Here is an 18,355-nt window from a genome sequence, read left to right as displayed (position 1 = left end):
ACAGGTAACAATAAAGAGATGGAAAACCAACTAGCCACCACCGCAGCATTGCTTACTTCGCTATAGCCCGTGTTGACCGAGCTTCCAAGGGGAAGCGTCATTCCTTCGTTATATCCATTATTTCGTCATAAACCATTTCGTTACTGCAACGTTCGACTTTATACCATTAAGTCAAAATATTTCCTATCTAAGGTTTTACGGCTGACGCTGTAAATTCCACAGTAGAATCCAGGGCTATATATGGCTAAACCAAAGCTATAACAGCTTTCGCTGCAAAAAAAAAAAAAAGGAGGTGCGTAGGAGGCTATCGAAATCCAACGCCTATCCTGCAACCTTCGGCAAAAGCTCGACCGCCACTGTTCACCAAGCGTTTTCTGCAACGGGAGGGGTCCGGCAGGCGCTGATAAAAGCGAGGAGAGTCGGGGCCAACCAAAATCCGGCTGCGTGCACGGTGCACAAAGCGAGCGCATTGGGAGCAGCCCGCGAACACTGAGAAGAATTGCGCGAGTGTAAAAGAGGGACGGTACCCGTTAATGGGTTCGGTCGCGCCTTACACTGGGCACGCCAAGAAGTATAAGGAACGCGTGAGGCCACACGCTACGCTGAACTCGGACCAAAGTGTTCCAGTTGTGCCCGCAAAATGACTTCACCAAGAAAGGACGGCTCCGGAGAACGGACAGCCGGCGAGCCACAAGCAGCAGCCTGTAACCACATAACACGGGCGCTGCAGTCGGATACAACTCAAAGAACGAAGCGGCAAATGTTCCTCAAAGAAGGTCTACCAGCCAATATTACACGCATGTCGACCCTTAATGACGTCGCGGTCAATCACCTTACGCCTGCTATAGCATAATGCCTGGAGGGCCTTTTCAGCTTCCTGAGAAGGCAAGCGTAGCAGGGGGGCGGCAGAAAGGAAGAGATTAACAAGTTTGCTGGGATAGGGTCTCCGCGGCTGGCGCAGGAGAAAGTTAATAGATGAGATACAGCGGAAGTCTTTTTTGTCCGGCAGGGGGCGCAGTTAGGCTGATGATGATGATGATGATGCCGCTTCCTTCTTGAGCTGCATTCGACTATACACCTCTCACTCGGGTGCACGTAAATGCCAAAACACCTGCTATCTGCTCAGTTGCGAACAGGTGAAGACAGCTCGACCAACTATCGAGTTTCCACCACGTGCACATAACATTCCACTAACAAACATGGCGACAGCCAGGAAGCTAACAGGAACGTAGCTTCGAAGCTAGGAAGTAAAGACGAGGAGATACTGAAGAACACGGGCGCTGTCGCATACCCTGCGCACAGGGTACATCAGCTCCACAGTCTCCTAGTCTCGGCGCAGCTGGGATGGGCGACGTAACTTATGCTGGAGGATGCCCGGAGAGCCGGCAGCTGTGGGAACGAGAATGCCGGAGAGCCGAAGGCGATGATGATGAAGAAGAAGGCCGAAAGAAATAAGCGAGAGTGGAAGAAAGAAGAAGAAACGAAAACGAGGGGATAAGCAAGCGCGGGGTCGGCCCTATACAGCAGCAGTGCGCGCGCAGTGCAGCAGCCCACGAGGGGAGAGCAGCGCGGTGGGGTGACCGCGCCACCCAAATCCACTTTCGCCGGAGCGCGCGACCGGGCCGCAGGTAGCAGTAGGTTGTTGTGCGGCGCGAATGCGGGCAGCGCGGGGCCGCGCTCTCTCCGCCGAGCAGCGGGTCTCGAACGGCTGCACAGCGCGCACGCTGCTGCTAGGCTTATGCACACGCCGACAGCACAGTGCTCCAGAAGGTTTTCTAGAACAGGGAGGGAATTGAGTGAATAGGTTGGCGCGAGAAGCTAGCTGGGACAGGGTTAAGTGCGACCCAGCATGGAGGCCTCGCGCGCGAAGCTCCTTGTCAGCTGAGCTTCTCTTTGGTAGCGGTACTCTGTGGGCGAATCCATACGGTGTTCAAAGGACGCTTGTCGCGGACTGCCTTTAGGACCCTAAGATTCTCACTGTAGCAAATAAACTTCTAAAACACGGCACCAAGAGGGAGACACACGAAGTGGATAGTCATGCAAAGCATAAAAACATTCTCTTGTTATCCGGGCCCAGTAGTCCCCCTATGCTATACCGTTCTAGGTCCTCATTACGTCGGTATGAGGACACTCAGAGATCTATCAATGTAAAGTCGAGAACGGCCAATTCCGCATGCACGGCCATTAACCCACTAAAGCTATCGCGTCATACCGTTGAGGCGGAGCTTAACTGCACCCTCCGATTTCTATCCTAGCCCTGTCTAAGGAAAATATACTGAAAGACAGCCACACAGTGCGCTTTCTGCGCCTTCGTCTTTTGAGAGCTTTTACCATCCTCTATCATGCACGAACAACTAGACCAAAGACTACCTTCACAGGAAGTGCGTCATTCCGTGCTTAACATCAACGCGTTGGCCGTGTCCGCCCTTCACACGTAATTCAGAACGATGAATTAATGGGATCGCCGAGACGTCATGGCGACGCTAGGATGCCAGCGTATAGAGTTTGAAGAGGTTGGCTGCGTCGAAAAGAAGCTCGAATGAGCTGTCATCTGAATTTCCATCGCTTTTCAGGGCGCGCATGGCTCTAGTATTTTGCATAAACTATCACCGACGCTCCACCTACACGCTGCAACAAAGCAGACTGATGGCCGAGTTGCTATGACGTAACAAGGCTAAAACAGCGCACCTGCACGAGGACGAGGGAAGATGAGACAAGACTCGTACCAGCGCTGTGTCTTGTCTCACCTTTCCCCGTTCTTGTGCAGGGGCGCTGTTTTTTAGCCTTATTACTACATGCTGCGCTCGCGTTTACCTCAAATATCCGAACCGAGTGAGGCGTCCCACCCGCGAGGCAGATCGCCGCCATAGAAATCGCGGGAGCGCAACCGAGCCCGCAACGTGGAACTCCGCCCACGCGAAGCAGCGGCGACGGCGCCGACGCCTTCCGGCCGGCAGCTATTGTTCGCCTCGACACCCGACCTGCGCAGAGCGGTGCCAGACAGACTGGTCCAGGAAGCGACGGCATCGGATCGCATCCCCATCCGGCCAGCGGCGGCGCAGCAGACAAGTCGGCTCCGGTGCGACCGGCGTCCAATCGCATCTCCCTTTCCGGCGGCAGTCGCTGCGCACGGCGTCTCCGAGCCGACTTTCTTGCTTCCGATCCCAACCCCTTTACTGTGAAACTCTCAAGAAGTATAAAATAAAAGAAAAATGTGAGAGGTAGCCCGCAGGAAACCAGAGGTTGTCGCAGGCGAACCAATTAAAAAATAAAAGAAAGGAGGCCAACGCCCAAGAGAAAATGTAAGAAAAAAAAACAGAAGAAAAATTAGGGACAAATGATGGCCTTGCAAAGGTGATTTGTAGGGCAGAGAGGCCGCAAAAGGATTAATAATTAAGAAGGAAGAAAAGAAACATCGTCGGGTCCAGCGTGCCCAAAAGATCCAGACAGGTGGCCAGGAGAAGGGAAGGTGCGGGGATCTGTGGGAAGGGATCTGCAGCGCAGCGAAGGTGACCTCGAGAGAGAGTGAGTTAGTGAAAAACTTTATTGCCGCAAACACGCACTGCGCAGCTTTCTTCCACGTTCCAACAATGAATAATCTCTCTCTTTCCCAACACTGACTCCCTTCACCAGTCCGGCGATGGTGTCCTCATAGGAATTATCACGCACAACAATCCTCTCGGAAGCTTCCCACACATCTACACAACCAAACGAAACACCCTGAAACACCCGTACCATCCGCTTCGCCAGTGGGCACATAATGATCTACACAGCCACCTCTTGACTCGGTACGCTACCCCTCCCGGGACGCCTGCGTGCGGACCCGGAGGGGCACGGGTCTTCTTCTGGCGGAAATAGTTTCTTCATCATCATCATCATCCGCAGCGTGCTGTGCTGGTAACGTTAATCCCCTCCCCCTTTACACAAGGGCCTTGAAGGGGGGGGGGGGGGGGGGGGGGCATTGGGATTGCCTAGTGATAACGTTATCTCCCTACCGATCTGCACAGGCCCCGCGTGAAGTGGTGCCGGTCTGACTCGTGTCAGGAATGTACCGACGAGTTGAGGAAAAAGTGAACGCAGGGCTTCTCAGTCATCGACAAATGCTATAGGACGTCGACGCCAACGAACAATAACCAGAACGGAGCAACAGCCTCTGAAGAAAGTCTACACAGCATCTGGCACCAGTGGAAAAAAACTGCCTGCATGCCGGCAAACTCTCCACGGTGCATGCTTTTCCCTCTCTCTCTTTCTCTCTCCTCCTTCTCGTTTCTTTTCCCCTTTCCTTCTTCTCTGTCTCCCCCTGCATTCCAGAGCAAAGAGCGATACAGCAAAAAGCGATGACGTGTTAACGAGAAAATAATAGTTCCGCCCCATGATGGATAATCCCCTCGGGCCACCGACGGTTTACACTGAGCGCTCTCTATAGGCCTTAGCGAAATAATTGGGAGTCAAAAAAAGAAAAAAATGGGACTCTCATACTCTCCGCTCGTTCCCGTAAGGCGAATAATTAAGTTATTACAATATAAACCAGTGTACGCGCAATCGCTGTCGCCAATGTGCGTAATGATTTCAGAGGAACGGAAGCGTATAACAACATGCCCAGCTCTCCACTGTTCAGCACAAACACCGACACCTTATATCTTATATCTCGAACACCTTATATCTCGAAACGCGACACTACACCACTGCGCAATTCAGAGCAAAAAGTGGAAGGCCTTTAAAACATGGAGACAACAGATCTCTTCACAGTTAACAGCTTGATAGAGTGCACGTGCGCGTTAGACTGCGATGCGCATGAGCAGTGAGATGCCTGTATGAAATCCGCCAATCACAACGCTGCTGAAAATATGACTGCGTCCAAAAATGCTGCCTTGAAAAGCTCTATAAACAGTGAGAACAGTCAGTGGGAGGCTTGGGCGAGTTGGTGGCACAGAACATTCTTGAAACGACGCGAACAAGACAGACGCACACGCTGTGATGTGTAGAACACGAGGAGTGAGATAAGAAGAACAAGGTCTCTGGATAGACATGCACCCAGAAAGGTCCACACATAGAACGGGGCAGGCGGACGCATACGGGTACGGTATACACAAAGTAAACAAGTGATGAAAGGGAGACAGGCTGAATTTCAACTCCTGTTTACTTTATTTTTTGTTGTTGTCAAGAATCCGATATTCCTGGCATCTTTCCACCGTAGACAGACACGGGCAGACGGACAGGCACACAGGCAGACCCAAAAGAGAGACGTATTATAGGTCGCTCCAACATGAAAGGGAACAGTCGATCAGTTCCCACAAAAGAAGTGGATTCTGCTATTTCGCATACTACAACAAAATTGCGATGACACTTTGGCAACTAAAGTGCTCAGAGGCGAAAGTTGAGGACACTATGCCGTGACGACTTCTGGTGGATGTGACGTCACATCGTCTCCGTGGCTATATCGATACCCAAACTATACATCTTTCCCCAAGTGTAGGGTAGCCTACTGGGCATCGCCTGGTTAACCTACCTGCCTTTCCGTCCATTTCTCTCTCTCACTCTCTCTCGGGGATGGTAAGTGTTAATTAAGCTTAATTACACATTTTCCCACCTAATTTGACACAAACCCGACATTTTTCCGACCATTCTGTAACAATTTTCACTATGCCGTGACGACTTCCGGTGGATGTGACGTCACACCGTTCCCGTGGGTATATCGACATCCGCGCTATTTCGACTCAATTTCGACATTTTTGTCTATAATTAATTAACTAATCAAGCTACAGCCATCAAACATGGCTTCTAGGTTCATTTTTTCCTCCTCTATCTGAAGCAACCATTAGTTTTCCTCTATCTTTTTTAGTTCCCGAGTTAAACGTGTGTGGCACTAATAAGCTGTCAACACACTCTCATTCGTAGGACATTCCTTCAATCCTAGGTCGACACGAATCACAAAGCAGCGCAGTGCATGCATGCAGGCCACCGAAGTTCTCACACAGCGCACTGACACAGCGCGAACCGAACGGAACCATGTTACGCGATCCAGAAGCGGCCCCCCCGGCAAGAGAACAGAAGCAAGGCGAAAAAGGAACGCGAGCATGGTTAACCTCCCTACCTTTCCGTCCATTTCTCTCACTCTCTCGCGGGGATGGTAAGTGTTAATTACGCTTAATTACACATTTTCTCACCTAATTTGACACAAATCCGACCTTTTTCTGACCATTCAGCGACAACTTTCACTATGCCATGACGACTTCCGGTGGATGTGACGTCACACCGTTCCCATGGCTATATCGACGTCCGCGATATTTCGACGCCATTTCGACATTTTTGCCTATAATTAATTAGCTAATTAATCTACAGTCACCAAACTTGGCTACTAGGTTCATTTTTTCCTCCTCTATGCTACGCAACAATTGGTTCTCTTCTATCTTTCTTAGTTCCCGAGTTAAACGCGTGTGACACGCTTTGTTATCGGACGACTGTATGAGCCATTGAAGGCTTTCGCCTTAATAAGTTGTCAACACACTCTCATTCATCGGACATTCCTTCAATCCTCGGTCGACACGAATCACAAAGCAGCGCAGTGCATGCAAGCCATCGAAACCCCACACAGCGTAGTGACACAGCGCGAACCGAACGGAACCATGTTACGCGATCCAGAAGCGGACCCCCCGGCAAGAGAACAGAAGCAAGGCGAAAGAGGAACGCGAGACAGGTGAGCGGCGGCCAGGAAACCCGGGCCCGCAAACAAAAAATCTCGGCGACACGTGCGCGCACAAAAGGCGCGGGAGATGCAATCGCACGCGCGCCCGAACAGCCGGGTGCGAGGGGGTCGCCCCAATCAGCGATATGAAAATCGCCGCCGTGTACGCCAACGCGTGTCGGCCCAGCAACTACTTACCCGCGCTTCCGCACCCCTCTCCCTTCCTCCGAAACCCTGAGGAAATAATCTGCAGTGCCGGCGCCGCCGATGCAGCGCTCAGACATCGGCACGGAGCGACCCAAGCGACGGACTAATAAGGAAGGAAGCACACGGTGACGGTGCTGCCCGTGCATCAGTCCCCTTCCCGTTCCGCTCCGCTGATTTGTGTACTCCAATGCGCATCAGTTGTTACTGCGCCCCTTTGTTTTCTAGTGCACTCCATCGTAGAGGGAGCATAATATACACAACTTGAACGAAGGAGTATATTTTGACCCGGAAATAATGCAGAATTTTCGCTTTTACCGAATGAAAGAGGCTGCTGCACCCACTGCTGAACATCGGTTCCTGTCACGTTCCTCCTTCCTAGTTGTGTACTCCGAAGTAAAAAAAAATGGCTGTGGTTTAGCTCTGGTTAAACCTGGTAGGTAGCGAGAGCTACAAGCCATGACTACGCCTAGGCTTCGCTGTGATTAAGTGATATAATGCCACTGATGATTTACTTGGCTAATCTATGTCTATGCTTGGAGAAAGACACATGGTTGAGCAATGGTTGAAACTTGATTTATCCCAATGAATACACTTCGGTGGTCTTCTTCGGTCTCTTCGGCACGTTGTCTCCTTGTTTCGTTCCGACGGCGAACTCTGGCTTCTTTCAGCCTAGCTAGCCGACTCATCGCTCTCCATACAGCTGTTGTTGTGTGTTGTTGTAACTGGGAGAAGGATGAAAAGGAAATTGCACGGGCCTGCCTACTGGCTCGAGCCGAGCCACCACGTACCGCTGCCGCGTGCAGATAGAGGAGAATCAAAAGGTCAGAGGAAAGACAAAAAGAAAAGAGAAGACGCGCGTCGCAGCAACAACCGCGTCCGCCGAAGCGGACGCTGCTGAAAAAACAGATAAGCGGCCGAAGCCGCGATCCCTCCACCACCTCCAAGACCTATGCCGAACCGTTTATATATTCACATTGCTTTGTTTTTTGTTTTGTTTATGGGGTTTAACGTCCCAAAGCGACTAAGGCTATGAGAGACGCCGTAGTGGAGGGCTCCGGAAATTTCGACCACCTGGGGTTCTTTAACGTGCACTGACATCGCACAGCACACGGGCCTCTAGAATTTCTCCTCCAAAGAAATTCAACCGCCGCGGCCGGGATCGAACCCGCGTCTTTCGGGTCAGCAGCCGAGCACCATAGCGACTGAACCACCGAGGTGGCTATATTCACATTGCGACACGAGCGAGGCGAGCGGCGTCTGCTCCATGACGAGCGCAACGGCGGAGTGACGTCATGCCAGATGGCGCGCCGAGCAGCGACGCCCGCCAGCTGCGGCGGTTGCTAGGCAACGGCTCAAGGTCGGTGCGACCACGGCCGAGGTGCAACCACGGCGAAAGTGCGACCATGCTGAAGAGGCGGAGCGGCTGGCGTAGTGTAGCTATCGCTACAAAATAAGCGTAGTTGGGAGTATACCGTTTGTTCTTCAGTGCACTCCCTGAGAGTGCACAGAAAGGCCTCTGTCCTGCAGATGACGTGGTTAGGCTTATGATTATGACGACACTGCATTAGTTCTGCAGCGCCCTCCAGAAGCCTGAAATCAAAGGAAAAATAAATGGAGCAGTGGACGAACCAAGCAGACGGCTTCTTTATTATTTTTTTTTCTGCTATCACCGAAGCTCTTCTCACACATCGAAGCGCGCTCGAGTATCTTCGCGCTTTTCCGGGGCCGTTATTTCAACGTGAATAAGTAGAACATTACGCAAACGCCCCGGTGGCAACACGGAACTGTGCGGGCTCCCACAGCGAACACCTGGACGCGACGCACACGTACGCAGTCAGTGTTTCTTTTTTTCCTTTTCTTTTCTTCTCTTTTGTTTCATCTGGAACCATGTATCCCCGCACCTTGCTCCCGATTTTATAGCGTCGACACTGCTCTGCTCGACCCACACAGGACGGAGGCCGCAAAATAATAAAGAAAAAAAACTTAGAACGGCCGAACTGGAAGGACGCACGACTTTGGATTCGACCCACTAGGGTTCCCGGCCCGCGGCTATAACGAGATCTCTCGCGCCAAAGAAAACACAGAGACGCAACGGCAGAACTGAGTCCACGGTATACACGGTCAGCCGCATGGGGCAATGGCACAGCGCGCGTGCTTCACGCTTTTGTTCGACGCCCCACAACGTCGAGGCGGCCGCCCAACATGACTGCATGCGACGCGTGCAAGATCGACCCACCTTCCGGGTTCAGGCGAGGTCTATCTTTCAGTGCATGCCATTATAGCGACGGCCAAAACTACGTTTGCAGGAACACGTGCAAGTTTCTAATAGAGGAAGCATGCCTGCATTTGGATTTTTTAGGGAGTTTGGTTTATACGGGTTTAACGTCCCACAGCGGCTCAGGCTATGCGGGACGCCGTAGCGGAGGGCTCCGGAAATTTCGACCACCTGGGGTTCTTTGACGTGCACCGACATCGCACACTACACGGGCCTCTAGAATTTCGGCTCCATCGAAATTAGGCCGTCAAGGCCGGGATCGAACCCGCGTCTTTCGGGTCAGCAGCCGAGCGCCATAATCACTGAGCCACCACTGAGGCTTATCGTTAAATTTACTCTCTCGTGTAGCTTCGACTTCGGTATCAGCAATCGAACAGCGACTATATGACGTGAAAGTTGATTTCAGGTCACGTAAGGCACACAAAAAGGAGCGGTATTTTAGCCACTCCTCCACCCGGCGCCATTCCGGCTCCTATACAGACCGGCTGGAGTAATATCAGTATAAACTAAAACGGCAAAGCAGCGATTATATTCTAGTGCTTCCTTTTTTTTATTTTTTTTTGCGAGCTGATCAAAAGAACAAATCTTGAAAAAGCCCCAATCAGCACGCCACCGCGATGTACGCAAACTGTCGAAGACAGAATAAAGCAGGTATTCTGGACTAATTCAACCTGCTGAAATAGGAGATGAAAGCGCGGCGATTAGAGTACCGATCATTCGGAAGCCGCATTCTCGGTGGCGCCTATTATACGTGAACAGGTTGACTGACGAAACAAGTGCATTCGCGCAGGGGCCGTGCGTGTTGAGTGAGCACGGAACAATCATTCAACTGATTTGTATAAACAAAACTGCGGCTTGTTCATAACTAATTGTGCAAACCGACACACTGGAACAACAAAAAGTATAATAGGCCAAAAACGTGACACTGCTACGGTAAGTTAGTGACGCAAAAAAAATAGAGGGGGGGTGCACGTTAATACTTCAAAGAGCAACCTGAAACTTGGAATAAAACCATCTTGCCGCAAGTAATTTCACAAGGACACAAGATACGAGGAGACAACGGACAGGCGTCTCTTGTGTCCTTGTGAAATTATTTGCGCCAAGGTAGTTTTATTCCAAGTTTCAAGATGCAAAACCAACCAGCCCGGCAATATGCCAAACTGAGCTAAGTAGAGTAAGCGTGAAGTAAAATATAATATTAAAGACGCACCACTTGCTGTCGTCTATTCAACCTTGGTATGATGTTTTCAGAATTGCTCAGCGCATGCAAAAGCCGACCCAGATTCTTGAACTGGCTACACACGGGAACCTCCGGCCGAAATTGAGCTGGGAAATACGTCAACTATTGCCCGAAAACCCTGGCGCACCGTCCTCCGCTCGCGCAGGCATTACAAATTTGGTTCTGAGGAAATGAAATGGCGCAGTAACTGTCTCGCTTATCGGTGGACACCTCAACCGCTCCGTGAGGGAGGGGATAAACGAGGGAGCGAAAGAAGAAGTGGGGATATAGATGCCGCACAAAGGATTTCGACCACCTGGGAATCTTTAACGTGCACTGACATCGCACAGCACACGGGCGCCTTTTGCGTTTCGCCTCCGTCGAAACGCGGCCGGGCTCGAAGCGAACCCTGCCTCGATTCCGCCGCACGGAACTCCGCCGGAGCGCGCTTTGCATGGCCGCGCGAGAACCGGCGACCCCTTTCCCTATTCCGCGCTCTCTCCGTTGGCCGCCAGATGCGGAGGGCGATCAGATGGCACGGACAGATAGCGTCCGCCTCAGGTGATGGGGGAGAGAGAGAGGAACGGCTCCGGAACCTAACGACTGCCAAGCACCGCTTCCGAGCAGCCAGCGTTCGCAGCGCGGAGCCGATGGCCACTGACCGGACGAGGCTCAGAGCGCGTGCGCACGGGCGCACTAAAACAGCGTGAGAAAGCACGGCTTTATCCACTCCAAAGACCCTGGTGTGTAAATCGTGTCACCCGTCTTTTCTTTTTTTTTTTAGTGCGAAAGCACTATTTCTTGCGATTACTGCATACTTCTTGCGATGATTGTATACATGCGATGTTTGTGGGTTTGTGCCTAGTTAAATATGTAAATAAAAATAAACCCAATAAATACCAGCGACTGGGATTCGAGCCCGCGGCGGCCCGAAGAGATCAGCTTCGCTGGCAACTGCGCGATTGATTGATTGAAAACTTTATTTAAACAATCGAAATTACTGGAGCCTTGGGTGGTCCGCCTATTCCGGCAGCCCACTGGCCTGCGCCGCAGCGTGGGCCCTGTGAACCAGTCCTCGTTGCTGGTCGGGGTTCTCGCTGTGCAGAACGGTCTCCCACTGCTCCGTATTGGGATTCGGAAGTCTGTCTATGGCAGGATTGAACTGTGATGCCCACGCCATGCGAAAAGCTGTCACTATCTCTCCACAGTGTGGGCATTCTGGTTTGTAGAGCGAGGGGTACCATTGGTGGAGTTTAAGTGGAGTTAAACGAGAGTGTCTGTTTGTAGCCGGCGAAGGGTGTGTTCTTCTGCCTTGTTCGGCGAAGCTGATTATGGGCTGTGTAACGTGTTCCTCTGCCTCGTCGGCTAGGGGGGAATCCCAGTATAAGAGAGCTCGGGCGCGCTGGTGGGCGACATCATTCCCTCCCGCGTGTTCCGTGTGGCCTGGAAACCATATGATTGAGTCTATTGCGCGAGAGAACTAGGCTATCGCCGCAGCCGAACACGCCTCGTGTTAAAACTGCAACACGCTCCCGCGCTGTGGAGGAGGAGGAGGAGGAAAACTTTTATTTCTATTTACAGTGAGAGGTCGATGGGGCGAGCCGGAAGGGCCCGCCCCTTACAAACACTAGGAGGGATCCCTAGTCCGGGATCCCTGTAGCTTCCGCAGCGGCCCGGGCTCTAGCTACCAATGCCTGTTGGGCATGGAGTTCGGAGCAGCCGCGCAGGGCAGCTTCCCAGTCCTCTCGAGTGGGGTGGAGGTGGGGTGGGTAGGCAGGATTGGAAGGGCATGCCCACACCATGTGGTAGGTGTCCGAAAACTCCTCCTCACAGTGTGGGCACGCGCCCGAGAAAGAAGAATTGAAGTGCTTAAGTACTGCCGGGCACAGTACAGTATTGGTATAGAGGCGGAGAAGCCAGCGCTCCTCCACCCTGGTGAGGCCTTTACAGGGAGGGGGATAGAGACCATGAAAATTTTGATAAAGAGAGGTGATCTCTTTAAAGGTGATGGCCGGATTGAAATTGAATTCCGGATCAGGCTGCGGATGAGGCGACGCCCGGTGAGTAAGCGCGCGGGCGGCAGCGTCGGCTGCCTCGTTCCCCTCAAGACCCGCATGAGCCGGAGCCCACACGATGGTACGATGGGTCGGAAACCCTGTGTATTCGCATGCGTGGAGAATTTTGAAAGCACGGTCTGGAATATACCCTTGCTCAATATTGCGGCAGGCGCCCCTGGAGTCCGTAATAATGACTCGGGACTCTGGATCTGCGGCGGCCAGTGCAATGGCGATCTCTTCCGCAAATGTAATGTTTGGGGCACGGAAAGTAAGGCCCTGAACTGTAGTGTTTTGGTGGATGACGGCCGCCGTGTACCAACCCCCATGGTGTGGGCGGCCGCATCCACATAGAAGACACCTGGCTTATGGCCATATTGTTGAGAAATAGCCTCCGCCCGCGCGAGACGGCGACCATCATGGGTGTCTGCAGTCATGTTCTTCGGAAGGGGTCGCACCTGGAGTGCAAAGCGCCAGGCTTCAGGGATGCGGATCCGTTCTTCTGTATGTGTTGCGTAGGATATGTGTAAGCAGGTCAGAAGGCGGCTCCCCGCAGGTGTTTTGCTTAGGCGCAAGTATTGATTGTTAAGATGAGCTTCTCGTAACTCCCCAAAGGTATTGGTCATCCCAAGACCGAGGAGACGCTTGTTGGACGTCCCGCGCTGTGCACGTCCCTAACCGATAGGGATACCCTTTTCTAAAGGTCCCTAATAACACACTTGCGACGACGCGGTACCTCCGAAGTGTTTCGATGGGCGGAAGAAGGGGGCTAACCCCCCCCCCCCCCCCCCGCCAAAAAAAAAATATATATATACATATATACATATGTGTGTATATATATATATATATATATGGGCGTGTTCAGATAAGAACGGTAATCGAGGTCCCATGACCATTTTTTGTTTTCAATGAAATTTTTATATATGATGGGCAAATGTGTCCACACAAAGGAATGAACCTTAGTTTTGCAAGAAGCTTCGTAGTTTTCTCGGAAAAAAATCGCATGTCACAAGAGGTGGAGAATGTCGTTTTTGGCACTTCGCAATGTTGCAAGTTTGAAGCCTCATTCCATGCACAAAAACGTTTTTCCGCGCATAAGCATTTTTTCAGAACTTCTTTACAACTTGTACAATCCGAGAAAATAAAAAATGTTTTCTTGCTCGTTCAAACTTACGAGTAAAAAAATTGCAAACTTCGCTTCCGGAGCTATGCGGCGCAAAAAAGGCACTTTTCAGGGCAGCCTTAGGGCAAGATGCCTAAAGATCTCCCCACTGAATATTTTTCTCAGTATTTTTCAGCTGTTTTTTACTCACCTCAGGCAAGTTCTGTTGCTCTAGACTTGACAGATAGTTTTCAGTACAGTCTCAAAATTGGCCGAAGTTCAAAAACGCCAAAAAAGTGACAACTTTGACTTGGGTTTAAAAAAAAACATCATCATCGAATTTTGTGAAAATTTGCCTGAATAATCCTCAATACATGATAACTTTAAAGCACTAGAAAAGTGTTGCATTATATTGTTTTAAAATACAAAAATAAACACAAAACTGAGTCCATGTTTTTGTTATATAGAATTGCTTATTACTGCCTCTTAGAAATAGTAGCTGTCAGAAATTTGATTTAGCACTCATTGAACGTGGTTAAATTTTATTTACCCCAATATCCGAACCATTCTCAATGCTTATAGAACTTCTATTCGCTTGTTAGCGGCGCTCTTAATGCGTGAAAATGGGAATAAATTCGCTATTTTGCCTGATGTCATAAGAGTTGGCTGGTGGCGGTCAAACGTTGTTCGTATTCTCTAATTTATTCATCGTACGGTCTACTGGTATATATAATCGATTCTTTAAAGATATTAGATCCTTTCTCGGGTCTTACAAAAATTTCTATATATAAAAGTTAATATTAACGCGTTTCTCGAGTCGGCGTTTTCGAACCTGCGTCTATTTACCTCTGTGTTCAATGGTTCTACAAGGCACTGTCAGGAGACAAAACGTCGTCTCCTGAGGGGAACGATTTATCTGCAAGGTTTTTAATCATGGGGAGTTTTAATCAGGAGGCAATTTAAAAATTTGATGCCGCTTCATGTGCACATTGCAATTCAGAAAATCGTAACAAGAAATGAACGGCGGCAGTTGATTTCGGTTTTGCGCACAGTATATTGTCCAGCACGAAGCACTAGCCAGATCACAGTCCCTTCCATTCAGAAGCAGCGGTGGAGACCACGTAGGATGCACTGCCTTAAGGTGGCGGTCCCACTCTTACGGTGAGCGGGAACCATTTTTGGCGATATTTGTACGTCGACTGTACCTCGCTCGTTCGCTTCATAAATATGGTTCAGATATCTCCGAAAAGCTAGTTTTCTCTGCTTTCAAAAGATGCATTTGGTTTAACGGTAGCTGCAAATTTGTTTCAACTGTAAAAGAAAACGCAAAGATGAAAACTGGCAGTTGAGCTCAACTTGCCTCAGGAAATGCAAAATTCTGAAAAACCTCTTGCACCTAGAGAAATATCTTTCGAGATACTTTCAGATGTGATGCTAGTGCGCATATTTAAGCATGTAGAAGTACGTGTATAGATTAGTTTATTAGCCACGCTTGTTTGAAAAGCACAGAAAACAGAACAATGTAATCTGCAATAACTTTTGGGATATGCATTGCATTGCGGCAACTTTTTGTAGAGTTTGAGATCGTCTAATCGCTCATCCATTCTGAAAATTTCATGATTTTGCCTTGTTTAGTTTAAAAGTTATTCCTGATCAAAGTTAGCGTTTTTTCGAAATAGTTAAAAACGGAATGCAATACTGTTCAGGTAACCAGCGCGTGGCAGTTCTGAGATTTTGCGTGAAGAAACTTAATACTTCGCTCTACGCGGCTAAGCATCGCCTTTACTCTACGGCTTTTGGGGAATGCGCAATGTCTAGTTGATTTTAGCTACATTTTTTGTTCTCCTTATGAAGGGCACAAGCTCTTGAAACGTTCCGCGGCTTCTTTTTTTCTGGAAAATATACTCTTAAAATGTCCGTCTCTCATTCCTTTAATCAACTTGTAACAATTGCCAACAACAAAGTCCACAGAATACAAACAATAATAGCAATAACACAGCGACATGCGATAAATGTAGATAAATGTAGTAAGTAGCGCCATCTACACACATGCACGTGTACTAAATAATCACAGTTCAAAAAAATAACGAGTGTGGCGCTGCTAAACATTTACAATCAGGAGGTGTTCACAAGAGGGAACGATATCTCTACGATGTTTGCACGTTTCCCTCGATTTTGCCCTATGTAGTGTGTGTCGAACTTCCAAGCAGATTTTCGCCATATTGCTTTGCTGGATTGTTTTGTAGCGTAAAGCTAGTAAAGCCACACTACGCGGGTCAGAGCCGAGTTTTGCGCGAGTGTGCTGCCGCCTGTTATGGGCAAGCGCGAGAACCGCGTGACGTCACGAGAGGCGCAGGTCCGCAGGTGCGTCCCGTCCTCGCCACAGCCGGGGCGAGGTCCTCGCTGCCGGTGCCGCCGGCGCCGCCGGCGTGCGCTCCTCTCCGACGCGTGACCTCGTGTTTACGACAGTTGCGCCGCGCGCTACTGCGCATGCGCGAGGAGGGTGCGCGGAGAAATGACGGTCGCGCTCAAGATGTAAGCTCTGGTAAGCTAAGGAGAGTCGAGCCGCTGCCAAACGGCGCAGAAGACTGGAAAATTTAAATTCTTCCGATCCCGAGGTTGTCGCCTGGCAATTCGCCGTCGAGCAGCCAAGGCGAAACGTGCGGCCGAAACACCGGAGCGCTTTACGCTACGTATATCCAGGCATAGCAGAGCTAAGCCACTGCCAATTTTTTTCACCTGACGCTGCGAAACGCATTCTGGACGTCGTATTATTTTTCGAGGAGAGCTTTGGCATTGCTAAAGCGACAGGAAAGGGAAGAGACAGGCTTTCGCTTCGTGCTGCCGGTTGTTCGTTGTTCCGGCTAGCGCTGTGGAGGGGAAGTTGGAGAGCGCTCGATTCGCCTGCACTCACTGCACCAGTTCGGCAAAGTTCTGCGGCAGCGGCGGTGCGGCGGGTGTGTACCGCTAGTTCCGGCACTTTGAGCGCAGTTTGGCACTGTCTGCTTCCAAAACGGATGGTCGAGTGCAAGCCTGGTCGTCGCTAGCCTTTGCGAAGCCAATGAATTGCAGCCAGCTGTTCACAGCCTACATCAGCGGCAGCCAACATCTCGTATCTCATGAAGAAATGTGCAAACAGCACATCACAATAACATGTTCCCATGAACCAGCCTCGATCCGTTTCTTCGGAGAACTCGAGCAGCGTTCTAGCTTGTCGACGAGCGAAAGTTACTTGAGTCTCTGCCGTTTATCACAACCCGCAAACCATCATCTGCTTCCATGGCGGCTGCAGCTGCACTATTTCAGCACTAACCATGGAGCAGGTGTAGTTTTCCTGAACTAGACTCGCACTTCTTTCAAACGAATGCCGTGGTTCAGAGGGCGCCATGTTCCTCCGCTGAAATGAATCCATGTGGTATACAAGTCGGGTACAACTCAAGAACGAAGCAGCACATGCCCATCAAAGGAGACCGCCCAGCCAAGCGCGTCGACCGAACAGTTTTCTGTTCGGTCTCCATAGGTGCGCCGCGACAGCACCGGTGGAGACTGAAGCCGCCACGACCGTCTGTTGCCGAATATGGCCCCACCTGTAACATTCAGCGCTTTTGTGCAAAAGACGCTCTCGCGCGGACATATGAGAAAGGTGAGCACCCCAGCCCTCTCCCCCCCCCCCCTCCCCCTTTAGTGCCCAGTGCAGCTGAGACAATAAACGGGGGCACCACACCTTCGCCTTTCCCCCTGTCTTTTCACCTGCTCCAGCTCAGGTGCTCCTAGAGACGATGGCAGATGCCGGGGCAGCAAAATATTTTCCTTTCTTTTTGCGTTGTTATTCTTTTAGCCTTATCCCGAACAAATGACATCCACCTTCGGCGACACGGGGACAAAGCGCCGACTCCTTCGCTCTCTTTTGCAGGCTTGGCTGCATGCACAGCCACACAGATCGACGTGATTGGCTGGAGAGCTCCCTCTGAGTTGCGTATGCCGCTTCGTTCTTTTGTTGTAACCGACTATAGTGCTGAGAAGACCCCTTTTCGGGAACTGGCACAAAGGACCGCCCCCTCCCCTTGCTACGCGCCCCTCCTGCAGGCGGGGTAGACTAGCGCCGCAGGAAAAGGAATTCTCGGAAAATGATTACAAGCACGTTATAAGCGGTGTTTACATGACGGGTTGAGATGAGGATTTGAGCTGAAAACCGGTTATGGGTTCATGTAAACACCTAAGAGTCGGGTCCGGGAGTCGAGGGAGCGAGTCCAGTCGACTCCGCTGCAGGGGGTGGGTTGACTCACTCGACCCCAACAGCAGTTAGCACGTAAACCGGTCGGAGTCGGGTTAGTGGAAGGGGAGGTGATAAATGCGAACCTGTTATTCGCTTGCGCCGTAGCGCCTCCGAGGCAGCCGTGCATGCTGCAATCTTCCAGGCTGCCACTGCCCTTTCCCGCTGCGCCGCTCGACGCTTGGTGCCGCTGCTGTTGAACCGGTCGCGACTCGTTAAAATCGAGTTCATGTAAACATGCAGTCAAGTTGAGCTGACCTTGCTCAACTCGATCTCCTGGCTCGACCCGCCGAAGTCGGGCTCATGTAAACGAAGCTCTAGTTGCCTGACAATAGACGGTGTGAAAATAGGAGCTGTTCCTTCAGTTTCCAGGTACGCGCGCGTGGACACGCACGCATACACACACACACATACGCGGGCGCACTTTTTCAATCTTTGATCCAACCAAATCGAGGCAAATCGGCGCAAGGCAAGAAAGATATAGATTTCAGCACGCGATGGAAAATTCTGGAGGGAATAAGCAACCTAATGATGCAAACT

At 50.7% G+C, this 18,355-nt stretch overlaps 1 long non-coding RNA gene across 1 annotated transcript in view; it reads right to left on the bottom strand.

The window, feature by feature from the left end:
* Positions 1-235: 235 nt before the first annotated feature.
* LOC149365489 (uncharacterized) overlaps positions 236-18,355 on the bottom strand; it is a 104,451-nt gene continuing 86,331 nt past the window's right edge. Inside the window, exon 3 of the long non-coding RNA XR_016292008.1 lies at positions 236-702. This is a non-coding gene — a long non-coding RNA (uncharacterized LOC149365489). The remainder of the gene's footprint in view (positions 703-18,355) is intronic.

Source organism: Amblyomma mixtum, chromosome 1, assembly GCF_055824585.1.
Source record: "Amblyomma mixtum isolate Tamu chromosome 1, ASM5582458v1, whole genome shotgun sequence".
In the NCBI taxonomy this organism is placed as follows: domain Eukaryota; kingdom Metazoa; phylum Arthropoda; class Arachnida; order Ixodida; family Ixodidae; genus Amblyomma; species Amblyomma mixtum.
The sequence above is the reverse complement of the archived record's forward strand: the minus strand, read 5'-3'. Positions and strand labels throughout refer to the sequence as shown.